Source organism: Octodon degus, unplaced genomic scaffold, assembly GCF_000260255.1.
Source record: "Octodon degus isolate 3935 unplaced genomic scaffold, OctDeg1.0 scaffold00038, whole genome shotgun sequence".
Lineage (NCBI taxonomy): Eukaryota > Metazoa > Chordata > Mammalia > Rodentia > Octodontidae > Octodon > Octodon degus.
The window spans coordinates 3,657,762-3,673,202 of record NW_004524614.1 but is presented as its reverse complement, the minus strand read 5'-3'; positions in this window follow the sequence as shown (position 1 = coordinate 3,673,202).

Genomic DNA, 15,441 nt, shown 5'->3' with positions numbered 1-15,441 from the left:
GCTTGGATTACAGGCATGCACCAGCACACTTAGCTTCCATGAGTCTTCATGGGCTGGTGAACTTTTAAGAGCTATGTATATATGTAACAACCCATCTCAGCCAGCCAGCAGGGGTAAAGTAAGGTGTAGAGACTTTACAGATATGTTTTTCTAGCCCTTTTTAAAAGGGAGATGGAAACCCCATAGATGGTAGAGTGATAAGCTTGTAAAAATAGTTGTGACATTATTTAATAGTCACAGAATTTAAAAAACTATGCCAAACTATAAATGATTGCTATTCTAGACACTGTAACAAGCATTCTATCTGAATGAGCTATTTCAGTCTTTACAATGACCCAGTGGTGTTTAGGCTTTTTTACTATCTTTATTTTACAGGGGGATTAAGGATTGAAAGGCTAAGAAACATGCCCAGGATCTTCTATCTGTTAGGTGGTGAGTTTATCCAATACAGTAGTCATCACTTTCTGTACCAGTAGATACTCTTGCTGGGCATCTGTGCTTGGGGATTACCCAGGGTATCAGCCTGAGACAGGCAGGACTACACTAGGAAAGTTACAATGGCTAAAGACAGGGGTTCTTGGGATTTGTTTGTTTAACATCTCTAAAGAGAGAACTGTCCCCTGCCGTATACTACGGTCAGCTCTTTCCTCTGCCTGAGCACCTGCCCTGAGCCCAGTGCATGGTATGTCTGCCTTGTGCTTGGTACCATGCCCACCTTCCTCTGTGAGCCAGAAGGACCCCGGTCCTCATATGCAGCATTATTTCATAAGTCCCAAGCAATAATGTTTTTCAAAGCAAAGACCTTTGAGATTACTGAATTACAGACAACCTCAACAAATAGGCAACTCAAAAATGAGAATTTTAAGGCAAGACTGTTACTTTCTTTGTTCTAGTGAGAGTAGCACTATGGATTAGTTATTCTCATCTGCCAAGTTTGAAAACATTTTGAGAAGATGGTCTGTAGTTCATTATTTGACAAAAATCGTTGAGTGAGGTATTTGGATGGTCCATTTCAGAGACCCTGAAACCCTTTCTGTAAGTGGTTGCTTTTTTTCCTGTAGAGCTATGCAATAAAATAATGAGAATTGTGCCAAACCACAAAGTTCAACAATATCTACTATTTTTTCAACTTGTGTTTCATATAATGTACTTTAAAAACTACACAATTCAACAATTAGGAAGGTTTTTTTTTTTTATGTCAACATGATTGCGTCTACTTTGGGCTGTACCATTTTTGTGGGGAAATATGTACTCAGAACCAATTGTTTTAATGACTTTATCAATGCAGGGGCAAAATACCTCATATCACCTAGTAAAAGGAAGAAAATTTGCTTTTAGCTCTGTTCATTTTAGTCCATGATCAGCTGGTTCCAAGGCAGGGTAGCAAGGCGGAGGGACACGGCAGAGCAGAAACAGTCCATGTCATGAGAAGCAGGAAGCAGGCAGAAAAAAACAACAGCAGCGAGCCTCCCTTTTCCTTTTTATTCCATTCAGGGTACTAGTTTATGCCACTGACACCAAGAGTGAGTCTTCTGCCCTCCTTAAATCCGTCTAGACACACCCAGAACCATGCTAATCCAGTCAGTGGACTAATCCAGTTATCGCACACCCACAGCCCAGCTAACTCCCCAAAGCCCCACCTGTGAACATATGAGGCTTTGGAGAGACATCTGAATATAAGCTATAACAAGTATCAAATCTAGTTTTAATATTTGTGGAAGTCACTATCAACTTTATTTTCTTTTTATTTTGGTCCCCTAAAATAATACTAAAGCAGGGCTCTCGAGTGGAGCTTTCTGGTGCAGTAACTCTTCACTGCATCTGGATATGGAGCATTTGAACCATGATTGGCACAACTAAGGAACTGAATTTCAATTTTGTGACTTTTAATCAAGTTAAATTTTAAAGCCAGCCATGACTAGCAGCTACTATATTGGGCAACACAGAGCTAGCTCTGCACTAAATTTTTCATGGAGAAAACTCTAGGAGACCTTATTTTAAGAAATTGAAGATATTATTTTCAGAAATCAAGTTTCTGCCTCTCAGCCCCTGTCCTACTAACTTGAAAGTAGACACTGCCTGGTGTTAAGATAATCTGTGTGTAGAGATTTCAAACTGATGAAAATGAAGTCAGGAGTGATTATCTCTTTTGACAAGAATTAATGTTTAAAAGCTCCATATGGCCTTTTTATACTTTATTGTATTATATTTGGTACAGGTCTACAGGGCCTGCAGGGTCTCACTACATAGATCGGACTCGTAGTGATTCTCCTGTTTTTAGCCTCCCAAGTGCTGAGATTACAGATGTGCACCACCACACCCAGTCTCAATTGCCATCTCAGGGAGGCCAGTACAGCATGCTGGGGATCGAACCCTGGCTGCTGCGCTCTGCCTAAGCAGGTGCTTTCTGCTGAGCTATGTGGCTAGCCCTCATATGGTCTTTTTTAAAGAATAAACTAATATCCTTTTTTTTCAAAAAATAAATTCACAAAATTGAAGTGAAGTGGAAGAGCTCATACTTCAGATATTTCTACTGTGTGATGTCCAATTTCTTCTGTGCTAGTGTCTTCTGCATTTGTTCTGGGTGGGCTTGGGGCCTGAGATTGCATTTTTCTCCTTCTCTTTGTCATTTTGTATAGCACTGTCCTCTGACCTTTGGTGTAGAGCTTTGGTGCAGTTATAACCTTAGCACCTACTGAAATTCTTTTTTATTTTTTTATTTTTAAATTTTTTTCCATAATTTTATTGAGAAACAAATAGACATGAGACCATTTCAAACCAAATTGGTAAGGCAGTTTCAATAATTAACACATTGCATACATTCTTCCTAGTGGTTAATTGCTGTACAAGATGTGGACTCAAGAGAGATTATATGATTAAGGCAGTTACAGTTTTGTATTTACAGAACTACAAGAAGGAATACTAATAATAGGTAGTGATATTTAGCAGTTGACAAACTTTAGTAACTAATGGCTTTGTATTTGAGACAGTAAGAGCAATCATTATGTCTGTATAGCTAAACAGATATTAAATTGGGAATTTGTATTTAAGTTAGTTCCGTTAAGTTCTGTCTGATTGCCTCCCCTTGATGTACCTGGTGTTTTCCAGGCAGACTAGTTCACCCTGGTTACCTTTTGCCCCCTCTCTCAGTCAAGAGAGAAAGAGGGAGGATGCTTTTATAGATCTGTGTCTAGCAAAATGTCTCAGCTTACTGGATGCAGAATCTATGAAGTTTGAGTTCATCCAGTTGTGCCTGGCTTGGGTCTGGCTGCTGCGCTCAGCTTGTTCCTGCTGCAACCTTTGGAAGTGAGCCTGCTGTGCCCCTCTGGCAAGATGTTCTGCTCCTGGATTAACTGGGTGGTTCTGGCCCCTAGTCTCTCTACAGGGACTTCAGCTGCAGGGTTTAACACCAGGCCCATATGCTGGGCCTAGGCTGAGTCTGAAGGGGCTCAGAGAGCAGGACAGAAGGACCCACTCACAAGTGGGCCTGGCCTGGGTCCAGAGGGATCCAGCAGGCAAAGGGGAGCTTGGAAGCTCTCCCACAAATTCACCAGGCCTGGGCTTGGGCTGCATCTGGAGGGATCCCAACAGAGTGTGGTGGAAATTCTCACTTACACGGGCCTAGGCTGGTCCTGGAGGGGTTGGGAGGGGTCCTGAGAGCATGGCTGAAGGTTTCACTCACAAGCTGGGCTGGTCTGGGTCCAGAGGGTAGAAGACCTCATAGAACCACAGGGAGTTTTGGTGACAGAGTCCATGGTGTGCAGAGCTCCACGAGCATTCATGTTGAGGTCATTCATCAGCAGTCTTTGGCACAGGATTCGAAATCTGCCTGTTTGTGCTGTGACCAGTGCGACACTCAGGATTCATAGTGTGGGTGTGGGACAGGGTGCATCCCAGCTTTCCAGACAGAAGTAGAAAAGGCCTTCTCAGTAACAACCAATCTCTTAAAGGTAATTTTTGTCTTAGCTTTTTATTTCCAATCTTCTTTTCTAAAATTTAACAGGCTCCTAGAAGTGCTTATGACCTCATTGGCATTGTTCAAAGTCTTACCTGGATGAAACCTTTGGCACCTGGGGCAGGTGTGGAGGACAGCCCTGCTTCTCAGCCTCCCCTCCTGTTCCTGGAGAGAGCAGGTCAGGTGACAAGTGACCCCTCATGAGACAGGGTAGAGGGATACAGGGCAGGTAGAATTAGAAATAGGGCCTTTGGCCACAAAACCTCTGGGTTCAAAGGTTGTTGGCTGAGCTGGCACCAGATAGGAAGGACCTAAACAAGTGTAAACAGTTGGGTTCCTGCCTCTCTGGGGACCATGGGCCTTCATGCTAGGGACAGAGTGACAGCTGTCTCCAACATAGCCACCTTCTGTTCACTTGCCACATCACCTACTATGAGGAATGCACTCTCCTGCTTCACATGAAATATTTACCTTTAAAATTCTGTGTATTTTATATTCCCCATTGTGCTCATTGATGTTTTAGTAATAGGAAAATGTGTACTAATTAACAGTGATCTTCCTTCTACATAGTTTTTCAGAAGTCACTTCTGCTAGGGAATTAAATTGCTCTAATCTCACTAGGGGGCTGTGGTATGAGACACACATGGTACAAGCCCCATGGCCTCTCATGAAAGCAAACAGCACTAACTCCACCATGCAGCTCAGTGTGGGCACTTGTTCCTAGTGAGGTTGGCCACTCACTGATTATATTAATATTTGAGGATTCACTTTTCATATTGCATCCTAGAAATTAGGGTGATGCTTTGAAACCTAATCTTTAAAATGTCAAATGCAGAAAATAGTTAAATTCATTTCTCAACATCCTCCAAATTTCAACTGTAGATTAAGTGTGATTCATGAGAGTCACATGATAGTGAATTGTACTTTGGTTTCACTTTTAAGGCAGCACAAGCTATTAATAGTCAAATATCAGTATTATCCTAACTCCATCACTGAGCTGAAGTAGCTTTCTAGCTCATATGGCCATGCCTTGGTTCAAAACAAAACAGTTGTCTATGAGGTTGGCGTAATAATATATGTGGCATGTGTGACAAATAAATGTGGCCTTGTAAAACCACTGTGCATTTTGTAATGCTGAGTAGCTAACCTTGTTGATTGTTTTCAGTTTACCTGGAACAGATCATCTGTCTCTAGAACATAGAGGTTGACTGCGGAAGTTTAATTTTCAGGAAAACAAAATCTTGAACAGGTAATAAAATGTAATTTAGTTACATTGCCACAAGACACTGACTAGACTAATCGGTGCACAGACAAAGCAATTTTATAATGTATAAAATTACAAAGATTATATTAAGGAAACTGTAAATGAAACAGAAAGTAATATTTACGCGTACTCCAAAAATGCATTTTGATTTTTTCCCTTTGAGGATTTATCTTGTTTTAAGAATATTTTGTGGCAGGGCTGGCCAAATAACTCAGCAGATTAAAGGGTCTATGTCCCAACCCGCGGGTTAGTCAACGAGGACCCTAGAGGGGGAGTGGGGATGAGAAGGGACAGGAGACACAAGAAATGGAGACAAGACAATTTCTGATCAAGTCTTGTTTATTCAGGGGAGGTGCTGGGTATACAAAAGGAGTGTAGAAATGAGGAAGTCTCAGCTCTTGATGTCAGCAGGTATCTAGGCAACAGAGGAAGGTCCCACCCCTGGGGCATAGCATGTGACTCACGGGGAATGGGCAAGGTGGGAAGGAGCAGAAACTTAACTCAGCAGGGGAATAGAAACTTAAGAAAATGGTTGACACTATTATAAAATGGATACCAATTAATGGCTTCCCATAGGCCTACAAACAGGAGCAGGGGCTGGAGGGTTCGATCCCTAGGCCTGCCATGCCAGCCACACCCCCGGTGTACACTGAGACTGCTACTGAGACTGGGCATGAGGGCATGTGCCTATAATCCCAGCTCTTGGGAGGCTGTAAACAGGTGGATCACAACAAGTCTGATCTAGTGATGAGACCCTGAACACCCTGTACACCCTTCCCTAACATTAAAAAAAAAAAATGTGACTTATTTGTACTGTGCTCTTTTCCTGTGGTCTGGGGAGAGTCTATGACTGTGACTCCCTCAGCAGTTGTGTTCTGCTGGTGGGGCCCGGGATGGATCACTAGTTCCTCTCCCCAAGCAGCCTCCCCTAAAGATTTTGGGGAGGGGAAGGGACAACAAACCTAGGAAACACGATTTCCTTTAGGTGGGAAATTGGTGTAGGTTGGAATTATCTGTGCCTGGGTGCATTTGCCCCAAAGCTGTCATTCAAGGGCAGAGAATCACAGGAAGGCAGGCAGAGCTCAGGGCCATAAGTGGCCAGCACACTGCCTCACCACACCTTACAGATTGTTTTTATTGACCTATAAATTTTGAAGTCAGATTTTCAGAATGGTTAGCCATGCTTCTTTCTTAGAGATAGGGAAAGATGGAAAAGGATTGGGACAGGAGCAAAACTAAGTATTCCTCCTGTGGGTCTAGGTTCAGTAATCTCCAAGCTTGCTTTTTCTCCATGAATTTAGAGTGGACACAAAGACATGGTCCAGGAGGAAGATCCCTGTCCCTCCACACCTCCAGCCATCAGAACTTACAAAACAGCATTCCTCACCATACAATTGCCCCCATTAGATGTGGGGAATACAGCCAAAGAGCCCTAGCAGTTGACTACAGTGCAGTTGATACCCTATATACATTATATTTTTCCTATAAATACGTAACTATGATAAAGTTTAATTTACAAAGTGCAATAAGAGATTAACAATAATAAAATAGGTAGCCATAGAAATATATGGATGTATTATAATGAAAGTTATATGAATATAGTCACTCTCAACATAGTTTATTGACCACTGATCTCAGGGAAACTTCATATAATTTTTCCCACTCTTTATTAAGCTGCTAATTCATCCATTTTGATGTAAAGAAAATACTTTATGGCTTCTCAGGCTTATCTGAATTGTTAGCATCACTACACTTATGGTTTGAAGCTATTATTATTTAAAATAAAGGTTTCTTGAATATAAGTGCTTTAATACTGCAACAATCTGAAAACCAAGATGCACTAAGTAACTAACAGGTGGATAGCATATACAGCATAGATACTTGGAATAGAGGGATGACTCATGCTTGGGTGGGACAGAGAGAGAAGGCAAGAGATTTCACTAGGCTACTCAGAATAGAGCACAAATTTAAACTTATGAAATTATTATTTCTGGAGTTTTTATTTAATATGTTTAGAGTTCAGGTGACCATAGATACCTATAACCACAGGAGATGAAACCATAGATAAGGGAAGCTTTAGCACAGGGTTGGGAAGGCAACTGTTAGGACTGCTGAGAAGTAGGGAAAGGCTTACACAGCCAGTCTCAGAGAAGGCAGAGATTGTCTCCCACCAAAAGAAATAGTAGATAAATACAATTACCTCTGTTTTTTAACATTTCACACTCTTAGGGTAGAATGATTAGGATTCTTGTAAACAGAGTGCCACAGAATAAGTGTCCTCCTCTTTTTTTTTTTTTTTTTTTTTCGGAACCGGAGATTGAACTCAGGCCCTTGTGCTTACCAGGGAAGCACTTATTCCACTGAGCCATCTCCCCAGTCCCAAGTGCTCTTACTTCTGTATTACTCAAGGACAGAGAAGTAAGCCTTTCTCCAAAACAGATCTTGTTCATAAGAGTGTGCTGCCCACATCAGGATATCAGTTTAGGGCTAAGCTAGGTTAACCCAGGCTTTCAGTTGGATTTAGAGAAAGGTGACCCAGCTTTTCAGAGGTCAGCTTTCCTGAGTCAAATTCCCACAAATCAGTCACCCAGGGTTGGTTGCAACTCATAGGTCAGACACACACCCACATCTGGGTCAGGCTTCACAGCAGCCCACTGCTCATGATCTCGGTGCTTCCTATGGTGACGTTCCTTCACCAGACTGACAATCTAGACCTTTCCCCATGATGTAGAAGTTCCCCGGGGGATGGCTGTATGTGTCAGGTGGGGTCCTCATCTTCATTTGGTGCCTCCCCTTCCCAGGCTCCTCTCTTTTAATCAGACCACAGCCCAAGCCACCAGCAGGGCCAACACTTTTCTGTCTAGCTCATTGCAGATAGAAGTGGCATCTCTGAGCAAATTGCAGATTTGCAGAGAGTCATCTCCTTGACTAAGGTCATCAGATAGACCTGCTCTTGTCACCTTGGTAAGTAATTTTTCTGTAAATCTAAATCTATTCATTCATAAGGTAATGTTGGTAGCATCTGACTGTGGCAAAAGAAATGAAGAATTTTACTATTTTTTTTCTGTATTTTAGGGAAGAGTCTACAGGGTGTTCAGGGTCTCACTACTAGATGGGACTCGAAGTGATTCTCCTGTTTACAGCCTCCCAAGAGCTGGGATTATAGGCACGCGCCACCATGCCCATTCTCAATCGCAGTCTCAGTGCGCCCCCAGGGGTGGGGCCGGCACAGCAATAATTTTACTATTGTGAATGAAACTATTCCTATCAGTAAAGTCAAGTTTCTCTAAACCCCAAAACATCAATAACATTTCCCAAAGAATAAACAAAACCTAGCAAGTTGAAGGGAAATATCCAAAATTATAGCACAGGGTCACACAGAGGGTTTGTGCTGCCCTGCCCAGGCTGGTTGTCTAAGACCAAAGTAATGGACATATGGAAAATTAGCAGATTTCAGCAAAATTCTTTAGAAACACTAAAAGATACTAATCCCTTATAGATAATTCAAAAAATTTAGAAAACCACAAAGAAAGGCCCATAAATCTAGGTGCTTCTGTCCATGGAGAACACTTGCAGTTGTAACGTATTCTTTTTTTCTAATATCTATAAGTGTATCTCTAAAACCTGAGATCATGCTTTTTAAAGTCATGACCCCTAACAAATAGCCAGGCAAAGTGCTGACACAGTCTTCTACCACATAATCTTAATGACAGAATTATTTTGAATAAAATACAGTTGCTTATTCAGCCAATTTGCACTCTCACAGCCATCTCCAATTTTATGATTGAAAACATATCTCAAGGGATATCCTTGAGTACACATTTCCCACACCCATGATTTTTCCCTAGAAATTTCTAGAAAAAAATAATTGCATCTCAATCCCAAACTGCCTTCTATACAGCTCTTTGTAACAACTCCACCAAGATGCAGGTCAATGCTCAGTAGTCTTTGAATTCCGTTCAGTACACAGTTGCCCAAACAACGAAATACAGAATGATTCTGATGACTGTTGAATAAGCTTTGATTTACTAGGTGGACTCAAGGGTGCCTGTTGGTAGCTCAGTCTTACTCAAGAGACAGAAGGAAAGAAGCAGGAAGCTAGAAAAGTAAGAAAACCCAAAGCAAACTTGAAAGGAAGGTTGAAAACTACCTTCTCCCTCAACTCTGCACCAGTCCAATTTCTATTAATCCTTTATGTCCAGTTGGGGGCACCATATTTGCTATGAGTTCGTCCCCTGCCAAGACTCATAGTGACATTCAATCCCCACTCTAGGAGGCGCTACATAGGAGGGAGCTTCGTCCAACCTTGGGAGGCAATTAAGGTTCAATGAGGCCAAAAAGACATGCTCTAGCCCAACAGAGCTGTGACTTTATAAGAAGAGGAGTGAGTTGAGTGAGAATGTTCTGTCAGACCGTAAGAAGCACTGCCTCCTCGGTCCTGCACCACATCCCCACCAGCAAGAAAAACCTCAGCAAAAGCAGCCATTCAACCTTGACATTCCCAGCCATCAATCCTGTGAGTCAAACCTTTATTCTCACTCACTCAGTATATTTGGTTATAGCAACAGAAAAAGAACTAAGATAATATTGGAAAGTAGCTACAAACAGCAATGAATTCAGTTTAAAAGATGATTCAAGCATGAGGAAATAAAATCAGTGAGAAAAGATGAAAGGAGTCATGCTTGATTATCCTCAGGAAAAGGAGGCCAGATAATGACTTAATTACTATTTAAAGTTATAAAGAGCTTTAAAGATAGTATTTTTCCTCAACATTAGTACAGCATTGAGTAAGAAGGATAAACCACAGTAAAACAGATTTCGGCCAGGCATGTTCACATGCATTTGCTATCCAAGTCCTTTGAGAGGGTGAGGCAAGAGGATCTTAAATTTGAGCCCATCCTCAACAACTTAGCAATTTAGTGAGACCCTGTCTCAAGGTAAAAATAACTAAAGGGCTGGGAATGTAACTCAGTGTTAAAGCACTTGCCTCGTGTGTACAAAGCCCTGGCTCCAGTCGCCACTACTGCCCAAAACAAAAAACAAAAACATAGGCAAAACAACAAAACAAAAAATAAAACTTTCTGCTTAAAGACAATGAAAATGCTTTAAATGAATTATCTTATTTAGGATGAAAACATCTTGATTTATCATTTCTCTGAGTTCATACACAGGGCATTTAAAGAAACTCCTTACCTTGCTAAGGTACCCACAGCTAGTATTCTAATCACCACTGTACACCCAAGTACCTAGCACTACGCCTGGCACGTATTTTGTGCTCAGTAAACACTGAACTTAGACTGAAGATGTTAAAACTAGGACTTCACTCCAGATCCACTAGATTCCCAAGGCCAGTCCCTAAACACTGGGTGATGCTGAGCCAGATGTGCCCGGAGCATTCTGGATACCTTAACTATCAAGGTGACGCAGACAGCAGCTGCCCCCACTGGGAATGGGACACAAACCCTGGTCCTGCCATCACTTTCCTTCCAAACATGCAGCAGCCCACTTCCCAGTACTCTGTGCCTCTGTACTTCCCCCTCTCAAGACTTTGTTGTCATGGTTTCAGACCCTTGCTGTCAACTGCAATCTGAACAAATTAAGTGGAAAACTCCTAAAATAAGCAATTCCTAAGTTTTAAATATTTTTTGTAACATTTTTGTGTTATAATTCTTCTATGCTTACCATTACTGTTAATCTCTGACTATGCCTAACTTATAAACTTTTTCCTAGATATGTATGTGTAAGAAGATGCAGTATGGATAGTGTTCAGTACTACCTGTGGTCTCAGGAATCTCCTGGGTGCCCTGGGACATGCCACGTGATCTAGGGGACACTGCTACTCAGGGAAGGGAAGAGTCCATGGCACAAATGTCACTGAGTCCCCCACCCTTGAGGGGTCTCCTCGCTACACCTCACCTCTGTGCAGTGAAGGGAGCTCCTTGTGCCCCTCATCCCTCCATGATCGCACTCTTCACACCCCGTCCAGAGGCGAGCTCCCCTCCTGTTGACTCTCCAGCCTGTCCTTTCCCAGGCAGCAGCTGGTCCACAGGCCCTGGATACTGGTCTACCCTGCATCCAGAGTACAGAGAAACAGTCACCATCCAAGAGCAGGACTCACCAGGAGGAGGCCCTAGCAGTGGCCAAGGAAATGGCTTTTATACCTAGTCTGTCATTTAATATGTGATACTTGCTATGAAGCTATGAAAACATTTCCCACTCCAGGAGTCCACACAAGCCTCTGACTGCACATTCCTCACATTCCCCAGCTCCTTGGACACCTCCACCACTTCTCACCTCCAGCCCAGCACTAGTCCTACCATCGTGGGCGTCCTCCGGATCTCTAGCCTCTGGTGTACTGGAAGTAGGTAGGTACCTCTGTGAAGAAAGGAGGCCACTTGCACGAACCTGGGGGAGCTGTCCAAACCCAGCCCCAGAATTCTCTCCTGGGCTTCCATTGGCTGGTAAGGGGCACACAGAGTTGGGAGGAAATGAAGAGTGGTTGGACAAGTGGAGCATCACATTGGAACCAGAGAGGGCGGGCAGTTCTGTATTCCAAACCATCCCCAGTGGCTGACATTCACTTGAAAATTTGGGCTTAGAAATGTTTGTGGTGGAAGAGTACACAGGAGATTTTGCACACAGTGTGGCCCTCATAAAACCTGCGAGCTGAACTGCCTCTCACACCTGCCCCTGGTTGAGACACGGGGCTCACAGAAGTTTAAATACATGCCGCCCACCATGCCCTAACATAAACAAGTCCTTGCTTATTGCTTTTCTTTCCAGTTTTTCTGGCAAAGCCAAGGTTACTGGTAGTGGTTGGTGTGGTGCTTTCTTGTGGAGGGCAGCATGTGAGGCTCGCAAGAAACAGAATCCAGCTCGGCACATAGGAGAGGTGACATTCCCTGGTAAGACACTTCTGTGCTCAGCCACCTGCACCAATGCTGTAACTCCTGTAGTCATGGTTGCTCAGGAAGGCAAATGAGGATGATAGTCACTCTGGAAATCTGTCTTATGCGGATTTGAATAATTCAGGCTTTAGCACTTTATTGTCAACGACATCTTCTCAGACACTCAAGCGACATGTCACACTGAAGCATGAGTTACTCCTGGAATAGCAGGTGGGGCAGAATTCACATGTTAATGAGAAAAGGCCACTTTGTAGGAAGAGGCTGTCTTAGACAGGGCGCTAGGGGCGCTCACAGCACCAGATCCCAGGGACCAGGGGCTGAGCTAAATTTTGGGCAATGCATGGGGCATCTAGGTGACTGATGCATAATCACTTGTTCTCTCCACCTCCACACTCATGAAGGTGTCTGCACTTTGCCCTCACTCTCTATTTATGAAAATCCTGGGCACATGCAAGGGACAAATTTTTTCCTGATTCCTCATCACCCTGACATCCTGGATCTCAAAAAGAACTTCCATCTGCTAACTCAAGCCCTCCTGCGCCCCTCCTCCCTACCCCAAGGCCCTTCTTCCTTGGAGTAGAATTGAAGTGGAGAAGCCAGAGGTATGGAAAGGAAGCAGAGACCCTGGGTGGGCTGCAATGGGAGCCTAGTGCCGAGGTGGGAGCTGAGGCCCAGGGACCTGGGCAGTGGGCACACAGCAGCTTGTCCCTTCTAGAGCTGTACTGTGTGTTCAGGAATTGGATCTGCTCTTGTGTGGTTAAGAAAATGCAAAGAAATTGAGTGGTTTATGTTAGAGCACGGTGGGCGGCATGTATTTATGCAGGATTGCTGCTTTCTAAGATTTAGTGAGTTAGGGAATTCAGAGACAGGCCACTCAGATAACTCCTGCTAACATGCTGGGTGATTTTTCTGTCAGTAAATCCAGTGGACATTTTGAGCCTGACGTTGCCTAAGTTCATTGCTGACTGTGACATGCACGTCATGGCCTGTACCCATCCTAGTGCTTGAAACCTCCATCCAGCTCAGGTGCAGCCTGGGACTGCAGTTACCACCTGAGTGTTGATGTCTCCCACACTCTCTTTAATTGGCCAGGCCTCTCACAGTGTAGGGCATGCTGTCTGCACAGCATACTGCTCTGAGATAGCAATAATGAAGAAATCCGCCTCACAGGACTTACTCCTCAGGGGGCTTCCAAGCACTTACTGCGGGCTGGCACTGTTCAGACCTACTCACCTGGCAAATTAGGGACAAACTGACCTCTCCCCTTTCAGAGCAGGGCTTGATGCTGCCATTCAAGCCCCATTATTGCTTCCCAAATGGTCCCCAAGTAAAGAGTGCTGGGACCCAGACAGCTTAAGTACTGCCTGGAGAAGGAAGATGTCTCAGTTACTCTTCTCTCTTTGCTAGGTCAAATACCCAACACTCAAAATGAAGAAAGGAAAGGTTTATTTAGCTCACAGTTACTGGAGGTTTCTGTCCATACTCAGCTGGCTCCAAGGCAGAGAGCAAGCTTACATGGCGGTAGCAAAGAGCAAGAGCAAAAAGGAGGAATAGCAGTAACAATGGCTGCAGAGAGCAAGTCTGTCTCTGTCTCTCTTATATTACATTCAGACTATCTGCCCCCAGGCTGGGTATAGCGCTCACACCCATAATCCCAGCCTTGGATCCTGAATTAATCACAAAATGTAAAACTTCACCTCAATGACTGCATGAAGCTTTGGAGGCACAAACACACACAAACCATAATAGAAGACAGTTTTCACAAGTTATTACATAACATGCTTGCACTCTTGTTCCTCTAGCCCATCCGCAGTCCAGATGGCACTTGAATGTCCCTAACTGGTGACATGTCTATCTTTTCAGAAGACTGAGTTCTATGAGGACAGAGCAGGACACCCGAATCCCTGACCTGGCGGTGTAGGTGCGTACTGTGCTGCCCACATTCCCCTGGAGAGCCTTGGCTGTCACTACCTGGCTACTACTCTTTCCCCATGAACAGACCGTGGCGGCCCCCAACCCAGGATGGTCAGCAGAGGAGGGCAGGTTGAGCAAGGCCCAGAGCCTTGCCTTAATTCCCTACCACTCTTCGAAGCCACCGCATCCCTGCCCCACCCAGTTTTCCTTGCAGGTCTGTAGCTGGGAGCCTTTTCACACCCCATTCAACCCACAAATCCATTCGCCTAAGTCCTGTTCATGGGAACTGTTCCTGGCCAGTAGACATTAAAGGGATGGTTCTGAATCAAGCAAGTAAATAAGACAACTTCCACCACCCAGCAAGCTCCTTTCTCTGTTCTGTGGATAGTCATACAGGATATACTAAGTGCAAAGCAATACTATTGCAACATTTTTTGCAATTACAAAGTGGGGAAGGTTGAAGTGGAAACAGACTGTGTCCACTGGCAGTAACGGGAGCGTTACTTATTCATTCTTTCCATCCAGAACAATGTGATGCACTCACCAAAGCTTAAAAGACAGCTTCAATGTGAAAATATAAAACAATAACACACATCTGTTATTAAGTAATGTGGAAACCCACATAAAGGCCAGGGAAAGCAGAAAAGTGGCCAAGCCAAATCAAAGTGTCAAGTGCATTCATTCACTGTTTGTTCTAGCAAGGAGTCAACCACTGTTGTGCATTGCAAGAGACTCAAAGCAGCCAGAGGTGTGAAAACTTTACTTCCATTGGAGGACACTGGCCCTGGGGAAACTGCAGGCAGCTAGCTAGCAGGAATATCCTGGATGGTTGGTTAGGGGGCACTTCTCATTGGTATTAAGTTGAAAGTTGGGGCAAAAATCAGGGAGACTGTCAGTTATTCATGAAATGCTGGCCACTTGGACCTGTTGGTCCCAGGAGTACCTGTTTGACTTCCTGGATCAGCAGAAGGACATGGATTATAGACACTGAACTATAGTTGATAAATAAATTCTGATATTGTGTGGCACAACAGGGTGACTATATTTTATACCAATGTATTATGTATTTCTATGGCTTGAGTTGTTATTCCCCCAAAGTCTCATGCAGGGATAGGTGGGGCTTTTACAGAGATGGCTGGATTTAGAGTGTGTGACACTAGGGTTGATTCATGGTGCAGGGCTAGGCTTAAGGGCATTAGAACTAAGAGTGTGAGTGCTACCCACCCTAAGTAGCTGGAAAATATAACAGACAGAAATAGCTGCGGTTGTCCCTTATTACTTTGCTACCTTCTGCCCCCCTGTTTCTCCTCTGTGATGCCACCCTGTCTTGTAGCCAGCACATGGTACATGACTACAGTTTTTATGTGTAAACTCTGATAATTTTAAATTATTGTATATAT